At 34.9% G+C, this 10,098-nt stretch overlaps 1 non-coding gene across 1 annotated transcript; it reads left to right on the top strand.

Annotated features, from left to right (window-relative positions):
* The first annotated feature begins 3,981 nt into the window (after positions 1-3,981).
* On the top strand, positions 3,982-4,145 carry LOC141419965 (U1 spliceosomal RNA). Its single transcript, XR_012444691.1, has one exon. It is a non-coding gene; the product is annotated as a U1 spliceosomal RNA (small nuclear RNA).
* The last annotated feature ends 5,953 nt before the right edge of the window (positions 4,146-10,098 follow it).

The raw sequence follows: 10,098 nt of genomic DNA, 5'->3' as shown, positions 1-10,098 counted from the left end.
GAATATAGAAATCTTAAACTGGTTATGGCCACCATGGGAAGGGGACTAGGGAGGAGTGAAGAGGACTGGTAGACATGAACCAATTGGCATTGTAATACATATATGCATGGAAACAACACAAGGTGTCTCCCCATGTAGTTATCTTTATCTCTAACTAGAAAAACGCCATGTTTCTCTTAATTATTTATGTTTTTGCTTTGACAAAATCAGAGAGTAGGAGCCCCTGAGGTGGGGGTTGACACCATTGGGGTGGGAGAGGTGCAGGGAAAGGGAGTTGAAGGGTGAATACAGTGCAAAAGTTGTGTACACTTTTATATAAATGCAAAAATGATACCTATTGAAACTTTCAGGAATGTGGGAGAATAAAACAGAGCAGTGGAGGGGGTGAATTCTAGTATGATATATTCAATACATTGTAAGAACCTTTGTAAATGCTACAATGTACCCAAACCCAGCACAACAATAAAAGAATTTGGTGATGTTTTGGATAGGCAAATTTCTAAGATGACACTCAAGATCCTTGTTCCCTGAGGTACGTAGCATGTATAATACCTGGGACTATGATGGATCTAGCTCCCATTATCAGGTTTTTTTTAATATATAGCATATTTGACTTTAAGATAAGGAGAAAATCTGTGTGGGCCTGGCTTAGTCATATAAACACTTTAATTCTGGGTCTAGTTATCAGAGACTGCAAACCATATGCTTGAATATGAGGACTCATTGTATCACCACTGGCTTGAATATGAAGGGGTCACCTAGCAAAAAATTTCAGTGGCCTCTAGGAACTTAGAATGTTAAGAACTTGAGTAGTCAGCTATGAAAAGGAACCTCACTGCTACATCTGCAAGGAAATGAATTGTCAAGAACAAAAATGAAAACAGGGTTTTCTTATTGGTATTGTACTAAGGGTACATTGTGATATTTACAAAAGTTCTTACAACATATCCTAGTTGAATTGTCTCCCTCCATCATTTTTCTTTATCCCTGCTCTCCTCATTCCTGGAATAGTTTCAACAGGTCTCATTTTTTCCATTTTATACATGTGTACACAGTATTTGCACCATATTCACCCTCCTACACCATTTCCTCATATCCTCCCACCTCCCACTGATATGATACTCCCAGAAAGGACTTGTTCTGCCCTCCTGTTTTCTGATTTTAAACCAGGTTTTAATAAAGGCACCTGCACATCCATGTTTATTGCAGCACTATTCACAATAGATAAGCTATGGAAACAGCCAAGATGCCCCACTATTGATGAATGAATTAAGAAAATGTGGTATTTATATACAAAGGAATTTTATTTAGCACAAAGAAGAATGAAATTTTGTCATTTGCAGGTAAATGGAAGGAACTGAAGAGCAGCATCTTAAGTGAAGTTACACAGGTTCAGAAAGCCCAAAGCAGCATGTTTTCTTTCATATGTGGAATTCAGTCCTAATACAAACACAATCAATATTATGAAAAAAAAAAACATGTCACACTAAGGAGAGGTCCTATACGAGAGAGGGAGGGTAAAAGAAGGAAGTTAAAAAGATGAATACAGTTGATGTACTTCCTATTCAAGAATGAATATAGAATTTTTAAACCTTTTTAAATCACAAGAATGGGGATTAAGGTAGAAAGGAGAAAAATAAAAATGAACCAATTAGGGTTATAATACATACATACATGGAAATGTCACAAGGAAACTCCCTGTATAACAATATTAAAGAAAAAATGTCATTTTTGACAAAGTTAGAGAAAAAAGAGTTTAAAAATGAATTTTCAGTTTGTGTGACGATTCAGTCATGTGCACCCAGTATTCTGGTTTACAATCTGTAAGATATCAAATGGTATTATTTTAAGATGCTAAATTTGCGATGATTAGTTATGAAGATAACTAATGAAAAAAAGAGTATAATTCATTCCATATACCATCTATCATCTCATGGTTTCCCCCTGTGACTTTTAGTAAAACCCTTTAAATAAAAGCTCTATGCACAGTTCCTTGAGCATAGAGAGAAGAGGCCAAGAGAAATAAAATGTACCAAAAACATGGAGATTCTCCTTGTATCCTCTTTGCCAACCTCAAATTTAGAGCTCAGGCAGAGGAATAGAGTACAGAAGGACGTTATGTTTTATCAAATAGACCAGTAAGTTACCCTCTCCGAGAATAGGGCTCTCTGGACTGGAGTCAACCTCATCTGGGGTAAAATTAAGCTCCACCAGGCTGATCCCACAACCTCTTTCTCAAATTTCTCTGATTTGGTTATAAATTCCACTTCGGAGCTGGGCTGGAGAAAAAGGGACCTCAATGAGTAGAGTGGGAAATATTAACTCCTAACAGGGTGGAAAGTAGTTCCAATTTGAGTGTCTGAAGCCTCCTTCAAGAATAAAAGAAGGTAAGAAAGAGAACAGGGCTCTTTCTTCTGAGTCCTGAGACTGAGTATTATCAAAACTGGATGAGGTTTCTCAACAGAAATATTATAAATGACCTCAATTTCAGTAACTTTAAGTTGTGTGATTAAATTAGATAACGGATATAGACTGCTTTGTATATGGTAGATTTAGGTTTTTCTATTAGTTCTCATTTAACCATACACTACTATCACTCTTTGAATAACCATTTTAAATTTATACATCACTCAAGGATACACCATGGGTTCGGACAAGAAAGTGTAAATCTCCTCTCTCTAAGGTTGCCTATAATAGCAGAACAATAAAAATAGAAATAATAACTACTATTTATTGAGTACTTTAAATGTGGCACTACTGTGTGAATACTTTCACATTTATTATATTTAATGCCTTCAACAGACCTGTGAGGAAGAATTATTATCATTGTTTTGTAGTTGAAAATATTTATGCTTATAAAATAGAAAAAATGTTCAGAGAAATCTCAGTGTTACATAGTGCCACACTGGTTCGCTGATGTCTCAATACTAATGAATTTTCTTCTGTTTTCCCTGGTTGAGATTATTGATTATTGACCATTTGTACTTCTTTTTTTGAAAATTGTACAATTCATTTGCACATTTATTGATTAGATTATTTGTTCTTTTGATGTTTAATTTTTGGAGCTCTTTATACATTATATATATTAATACCTTGTCAGATGAATAGCTCTGCCACCTGCCCTTAAAACACTGAGTTGTAACAAAAAATGAGGATTTCACTTATTTCCCTCATTCTGTGTTTCAACAAATTAAGGTGAGAACATAAAAAACCAGGCTCTCAAACAATATTCAAATACTTGCAAGGCTAACTCTTCACTTCTAAATACACCCAGCTGCAGTCCAATTTTGTTGCATTTTTATTGGAGCTACTGAAGTTTGAACTCAGGGCCTCATATTTGCTAGGCAGGCATTCTACTACTTGAGCCATGAACCCAGCCCATATTGCCTTTTTTCATCTACTAGGCTACTATGATTGGAGTAGTATATAATAGCCTCCAAGTATTGTATGGAAATACAATGCTTTGTGCGCCAAGTTATTCTTCTAACTTCTGACAACTAGTATAGAAGAAAGGAAATTTAAATTTGGCCAGAATCCACATACTTTCTTAAAGGGTTTCAGTAATTAAAATCCAAGAATTAAATTACATTAAGCTTCAGAACTTTTCAGCTCTTTGTTTTAAAGTCTCATTTGTAATTTAGATCATACTTAAAAGTTTAATGCCAAATAACTATATTATTCGGTCATGCAAACTCTCATAACCAACATAACCAATACCACCTTCTTTAATTTGCCTAATTTACCAAACTGCCTAGCGGTGATAATTTGAACCACAGAAAGTTAAGAATGCAGAAGGTGATTTGAAAGGACAAGCAAAATAAACCCATATCAAAATGAGAAAATACAGACATAATTTTGAATATGATAGCCTGTAAAGCAGGAATTGAGTAGAGTTTTCCCTTAAAATCATGGAATATATCTAATGACTGGAATAACAATCAGGTAGACAAATGTGAAAACAACACATAAGCTACAATTATCATACTTATCTGGCAGGGGAGATACCATGATCATGAAGCTGGTTTTCCCAGGGCAAAGCTTATCCATTGCACTCCAGATGTGCTGACTTGTGAGATTTCCCCAAATGTGGGAAACTCGACTGCATAATTTGTGTTAGTGGTGGACTGTGTTCGTGCTCTCACCTGTAAAAAAAAAGTTATAATTATCTATAGCAAATTAGCCCAAACTATTCCATCCTTTTTTTTTTTATCAATGAGGCAAGGCTGAGGATGCCTGTACTTGCTTTCCCTTTGGATTAATTAACTGAATTATTTAGAAGCATTTCACAACAAAGTTTTTACAGTACTTGGCTTAATCCTTTGCCAGAATGAACCCTTAATTTGTTACATGTAAGCTGTATGCCTTCAAGTTGTGCCTAGCTTATAAAAATTACAGCATACCCCTTTCTGTTCTCTCTTTCTCTCCTCTACATAGATCAAAGATTAACAACTGATCTGCCATTTTTTCAAGTTAATGGCCAATTTTTACTCTTTAAGTTTCATTCAAAAACTTCTTATATTGAGTAGGGTGTCATGGTATATGCCAATAATCCCAGCTAGATGGGAGCTGTAGGTAGGAGCATCCAAAACCTGGGTAAAAGCATGAGAACCTACCTGAAAGAGTTGGAGGCATGGCTCTTTGTAGAATGATTGCCTATCAAGTGCAAGGCCTTGAGTTCAAACCCCAGTACCACAAAAAAAAGAAAATAAGAGAATCTCTTATATTGTCTATTTCACTCTCAATAAAAGGCAAAACTAAGAAAATAGCTAAATTGAAACCTTCGAAAACTATTGACTCTATAGAGTTTAGATTTTGAGGCTCAGCATATGCCATAGGAAAACTGCTTAGTTCATTGATGCAAGCCTTACACTAGGAAGCTTGTGGAGATATTTTTCCAAATAAGACTTCTGACAATTGAGCTTAATTTTTATCATAAATCACCAGAGCAAGATATCTGAAGAAATAAAATAAATCAAGGAAGATCATTATGGCAACCATTTGCTTTTGATTAACATTTCTTCTCCAAATATTTATTAATAGTCATTGTGTGTAAAGTATCAATCAAAAGACTCAGTGCATAATTTCTACCTTCTATGAGAAAAAAAACAGAACTCATACTTTTTTAATAGTCTGGTTAATTATTCTTTCATTTTTGCTTAAAAATATGGAACTAAAAGAATATCATTGAAGGATATGCATTTTCTTTAAAAAGAAGATCATAGTCAATGTTATGAGTTGAATTGTGTCTCCCCCCAAATTGACATCCTGTTCACTAATACTTCAGAATATGTCCTTATTTGAAGAGAGTCTCCAAGTTATAATGAGCTCATGAGAGTTGGCTCTAATTTTATATTACTCATGTCCACATAAAAGATGAAATTTGGAGACAGATTCTTATACAAAAGAGAATGCAAGTGAACATATAAACAGTCATGTATCAGGCAAGGAGAGATGCCTAAAGCAATTCTTTGCTCAAAGCTATCAGAAGGAACCAAACCTACAACAATCTAGAGTTGCAGACTTCTGGCCTACAGAATTGTAAGATGATAAATTTCTGTGGTTTAAATCACTCTGTTTGTGGTCCTTTCTTTTAACACCACTATCAAACAATTAGCTGTTCAAAATTATGGGGAAGCCTAAGTTTCTAATCTATTTAGATGGATATATACAGCATGTGTGCATGAACATGTATGCACACACAGACATACACAACCTGAGAAGCCTCAAAACAGAAATGACTTGTTTCCAAAAATTAGTAATTTTGTTTACTTTTAAACAAAGAATAACTATGGCTTTAACCTTATAAAATGATAAAACAAGTAACTATACTGTAGAAATCCCAGGAATCATTTGTGTTATCAGCATTAAATCACTCAGGACAGTTATTGAGGCTAGATGTGAATGATAGAAAGCAGAACATAATGAAGAATAAATGAAAAGGGACAAATGTCACAATAGACCCTAAATACTGACTGTTTTAGGAATTGCATTCTCAGGGAGATGTTCTTCTCTGGGATATATGTAATCTATGCATGGGCACATGAAAATTTTTAATAGCAAAATTCCAGTGAGCCAACAAGTGTGCAATTTGAACCCCAGCTGCTCCTTAGGGGTGATGACAAAGGGAGAGGATACACTTGACAGTGAAACATTGAAGTAACTCTAGATTAATTGCCCTCCTAAATATTCAGAGGAAGATTCTTCTAGATATCCTTTGAATTTTCAATTATTTTATTTCTGTCAAAAGTTTAGTACATATATAATGCAGCAATGTAAGCAGACATACTTGCAGAATAGCATAAATCAGCATATGTCTCTGTCCATTATTATATGACATTTCATTCATTATTATATTGTTCTACAAAATGTTGAAAGTTTTGATTTGTGTGTGTGTCAGGGTGTGTGTGTGTGTGTGTGTGTGTGTGTGTGTGTGTGTGTGTGTGTGTATAAGAGGCTCCTGTCCACTATGGAAGCACAAATACTTCAGGTGGGAAGAGGTGTTACACTGTAAGTTCTTAATTAGTAACAGAAATTATTAATGAGTCTTTCTGCCAAAGACAGCTGGAAATTTGACAAGTGGGATTAGATTGAAAGCAGTCTCAGAAAACAAAGCAAAGTTTCTTCACATGTATAAGAGCATTCGTGAAGGGACAATATTGGTGAGACTATACTGATCTACTTGATGATTTCAAGATAATCTTTTAATACACACCAATTTTCCATGCTTCTCCTGAGCTATATCTTTCTAAAAAATACCAGAAAGAACATTACATGAACAGGAGTTGGTTTTCCTGGCTCTCTGGGGCTAGATTGAGTGGACTGCAACCCGTCGAAGTGATTTAGAATTGTTTAGACTTTTCAGGAGTTCAGTCTTCCACTCATTACAATACTGCCCTCTGAATAATTTTATTGCAAATAAACTCTAACCTAAACCAGAAATTTCATCTAATAATTGTGGATATGTTTTTCCAAATAAGGAATTTCTTCTGTCTGTCTTGATTGTAGTAGCAGTTAAACTTTTCTTCTCCTAATAACATTAATAATTGTTATACATTGTTTGATACTATTAAAGACATTTTATAACCTTCAAAACAATTCTATTAAATGTGTTATTGTTTTCATTTTTCAAAGACATTTTGGGTTTAAAGATAAAATTATATGTAGCTTGAATTCAAACCCAGACTGTCTAATCCCGTAGATGATGATATTTCATTTCTAATATGCCATATGCAGTTGGATTTGAATTTAGAACTATTTGGGAAGCACTCCTTGATCTCTTTGAACAATTTATGTATTTTCCTTTTAGTTTTCTGATTTTTAGCTTTAGGTTATTTAAAATGGAGCATATGAAACATCAGTTAAATTTGGGTTCATTGGTCATCTATTTCTAAAACTCAGAAGGCTCGAAGGCCTCTTCTATTATCAGCTCTGCAGAGATTATCCTAAGTGTAGCCCCCAACAGAATTCCCATTCCATCCCTAGAGGAAAACTTCAATGTTTGTATCAGCCCACTAGACTAACCCATCAATCAGCCTTCCACTAGAATTCACCATGTTGAGTTATTGAAGAGAATAGCATACTAAGCTTGGTTCACAATAGAGTATTAAGGCTCCCTCATTGACAGTTCCAAGGAACTCCGATAACATGTAGCTACTTCAATTTTGAGGACCATTTGGTTTCCAGAAGCAGACATCTATACAAAAGTTTTATTTTATCCAACAGCCAAATATCTGCCAGATGAACACACAGCCAAGCTTGTTGAAGAGCAAAATGGGACTAAAGTAGAAAGAAGAAAAAAAGAGGAAATGAACCAAATTGTGCTATAACACATATAAACCTGGAAGTGCCAAAAGGAAACTTCCTATGTAGCTCTTGTAAATGAGCAGCAGTGTCATTTTTTCCTGTCTTTTGCAAAATTGGAGAACAGGTGGGCAGAACAGGTCCTGCCTGGGATGGTTGGTACCAGTGTGGGGGGAGGAGATAGAGAAAGGGTGTAAGAGGGTGAATATGGTGCAAATCCTGTGTACACATGTATGTAAATAGAAAAAAAGATATTCACTGAAACTATTCCAGGAGCGGGGGAGGGAGAGATAAAGGAGAATGGTGGAGGGGGTGAATTCAAGTATGATGTATTTGATATATTGTAAGATCTTTTGAAAATGCCAGAACGTATCTCTACCCAGCACAAGAATAAAATTTAAAAAGGGAGAGAAAATGAATGAGAAGTAGTCCTCTGAAAAGAACTTTCTGTGGAAAGAATAAAATTAACCTGTCTCTCCTCCTTCCAAGACAAACTTTTAAAGGACTGAAGTTTCTTTACAGGTAGGTTTTCATTCCTCCTTTCCTACTCTAACCATGAGACCTAAGAGAGTTTCTGGGACAGAAGTAATTCTCTTTCTTCTTTCTTAATGACAAATTTGAAGTTATGACTGGCAACTCTGCTTTGCTGAAAGCCCTACCTATTCTCTGTGACATACTAATGCATCAAGGATCAACTGCCCAGCATTACCATCCTAGGCCCCAGATATGTACACATACACAATGAAACACCCTGTATAGCTATCTCAAACAAAAATGTCTTTTTTTTCAAAAATACAGACTAGGAAGGCAAAACAGGTCCTGTCTGGGCGATTGTACCAGTGGGAAGGGGGAGGATATATAAGGAAATGGTATAGGATGGTGAATATGGTGAAAATATTATGTACTCATGTATGTAAATGGAAAAATGAGACCTGTTCAATTTATTCCAGGAATGGAGAGGAGGGGGATAAAGGAGAATGTTGGAGGGAATGAATTCAACTATAATATATGGTAGGAACTTTTGTAAATTTCACAATGTACCCCCCAATATAATAATAATAATAATAATATAATAATAATAAAAACTTGAGGAAGGAGGGATTTATTTTAGCTCATGGTTTCAGAGGTTTCAGTCAATAGTTCTTGTCTCTGTTGATTCTTGACCCATAGGAAGCAGAACTTCATGGTGGTGGGAGCATATGACAGAGGATACTCACTAAATCGCAGGCAGGAAGAGCAGAACAAAGAGAAATGGGCCAGGAACCTATTCAGAATGTAATTGCCTCTTTCTATATCTTTAAGTGTATTCTTTATTTTTCCTGTAGCAGTTTCAAAATTTGAGGTCTTACATTACAAATGTTGATCCATTTTGAATTGGTTTTTGTACAGAATAAGAATTAGGATCTAGTTTCAGTCTCTAGATGTGGACATTCAGTTTTCTTAACACCACTTATTGAGGAGACTTTTTCTCCAATTAGGCTTCTTTGTCAAAGATCAAATTGGTGTAGCTCTGTTAGTTCATTTCTGGATCTTCTGTTCTATTTCATTTGTCTACATGTCTGGTTTTGTGCCATTACAATGCTGTTTTTTTTCTTTTTTTTAACTGTGGTCCTGTAGTATAATTTGAATTCAAGTACTATGATAATTCCAGCATCTCTCTTCTTGCTCAGGATTGCCTTTGCTATGCATGATCTTTCCTGATGTAATAAGAAATTTTAGAATGGCTTTTCAATTTCTGGAAGAATGACATTGGGATTTTTAATGGGTATTAAATTGTATCTATATGTCCTTAATTTTAATGAGTACATTTCTAGGAGTAGAACTGCCAGGTCATTTGGTAGGACTATGCTTAACTTTTTGAGGAACAACTAAACTGATTTCTCCACTGGATGAATCACTTTACAATTCCATCACCAATTCAAAAGGGTTTTTTAAATTTTTTCTTCATTCTTTTTAACTCTTGTACTTTGATTTGTTTTTTTTTTCATTATAGCTATCCCAGGAAACATAAAGTAGTTCCTTACTGCAGTTTTAATTTTTATTCAACATTATTAAGAATTTTTACTTGTATATATGCCATCTATAAATCTTATTTTAAAAAATGTTTATTTTAAATTGTGTCTGCACAGCAAAAGAAATTGTCTCTAAATTTAAGAGGCCACCCATAGAATGGGAAAAAATCTTTGCTAGCAATACATCAGACAAGGGACTGATAACCATAATGTACAGGGAGCTCAAAAAACAAAATTCCCCCAAATCAATCACCCAATAAAGAAATGGGCAAATAAGCTGAGCAGA

The sequence above is a fragment of the Castor canadensis genome, chromosome X (genome assembly GCF_047511655.1).
Source record: "Castor canadensis chromosome X, mCasCan1.hap1v2, whole genome shotgun sequence".
NCBI lineage: Eukaryota > Metazoa > Chordata > Mammalia > Rodentia > Castoridae > Castor > Castor canadensis.
Note: the sequence above shows the minus strand (reverse complement) of the source record. Positions and strands in the feature narration are given on the sequence as shown.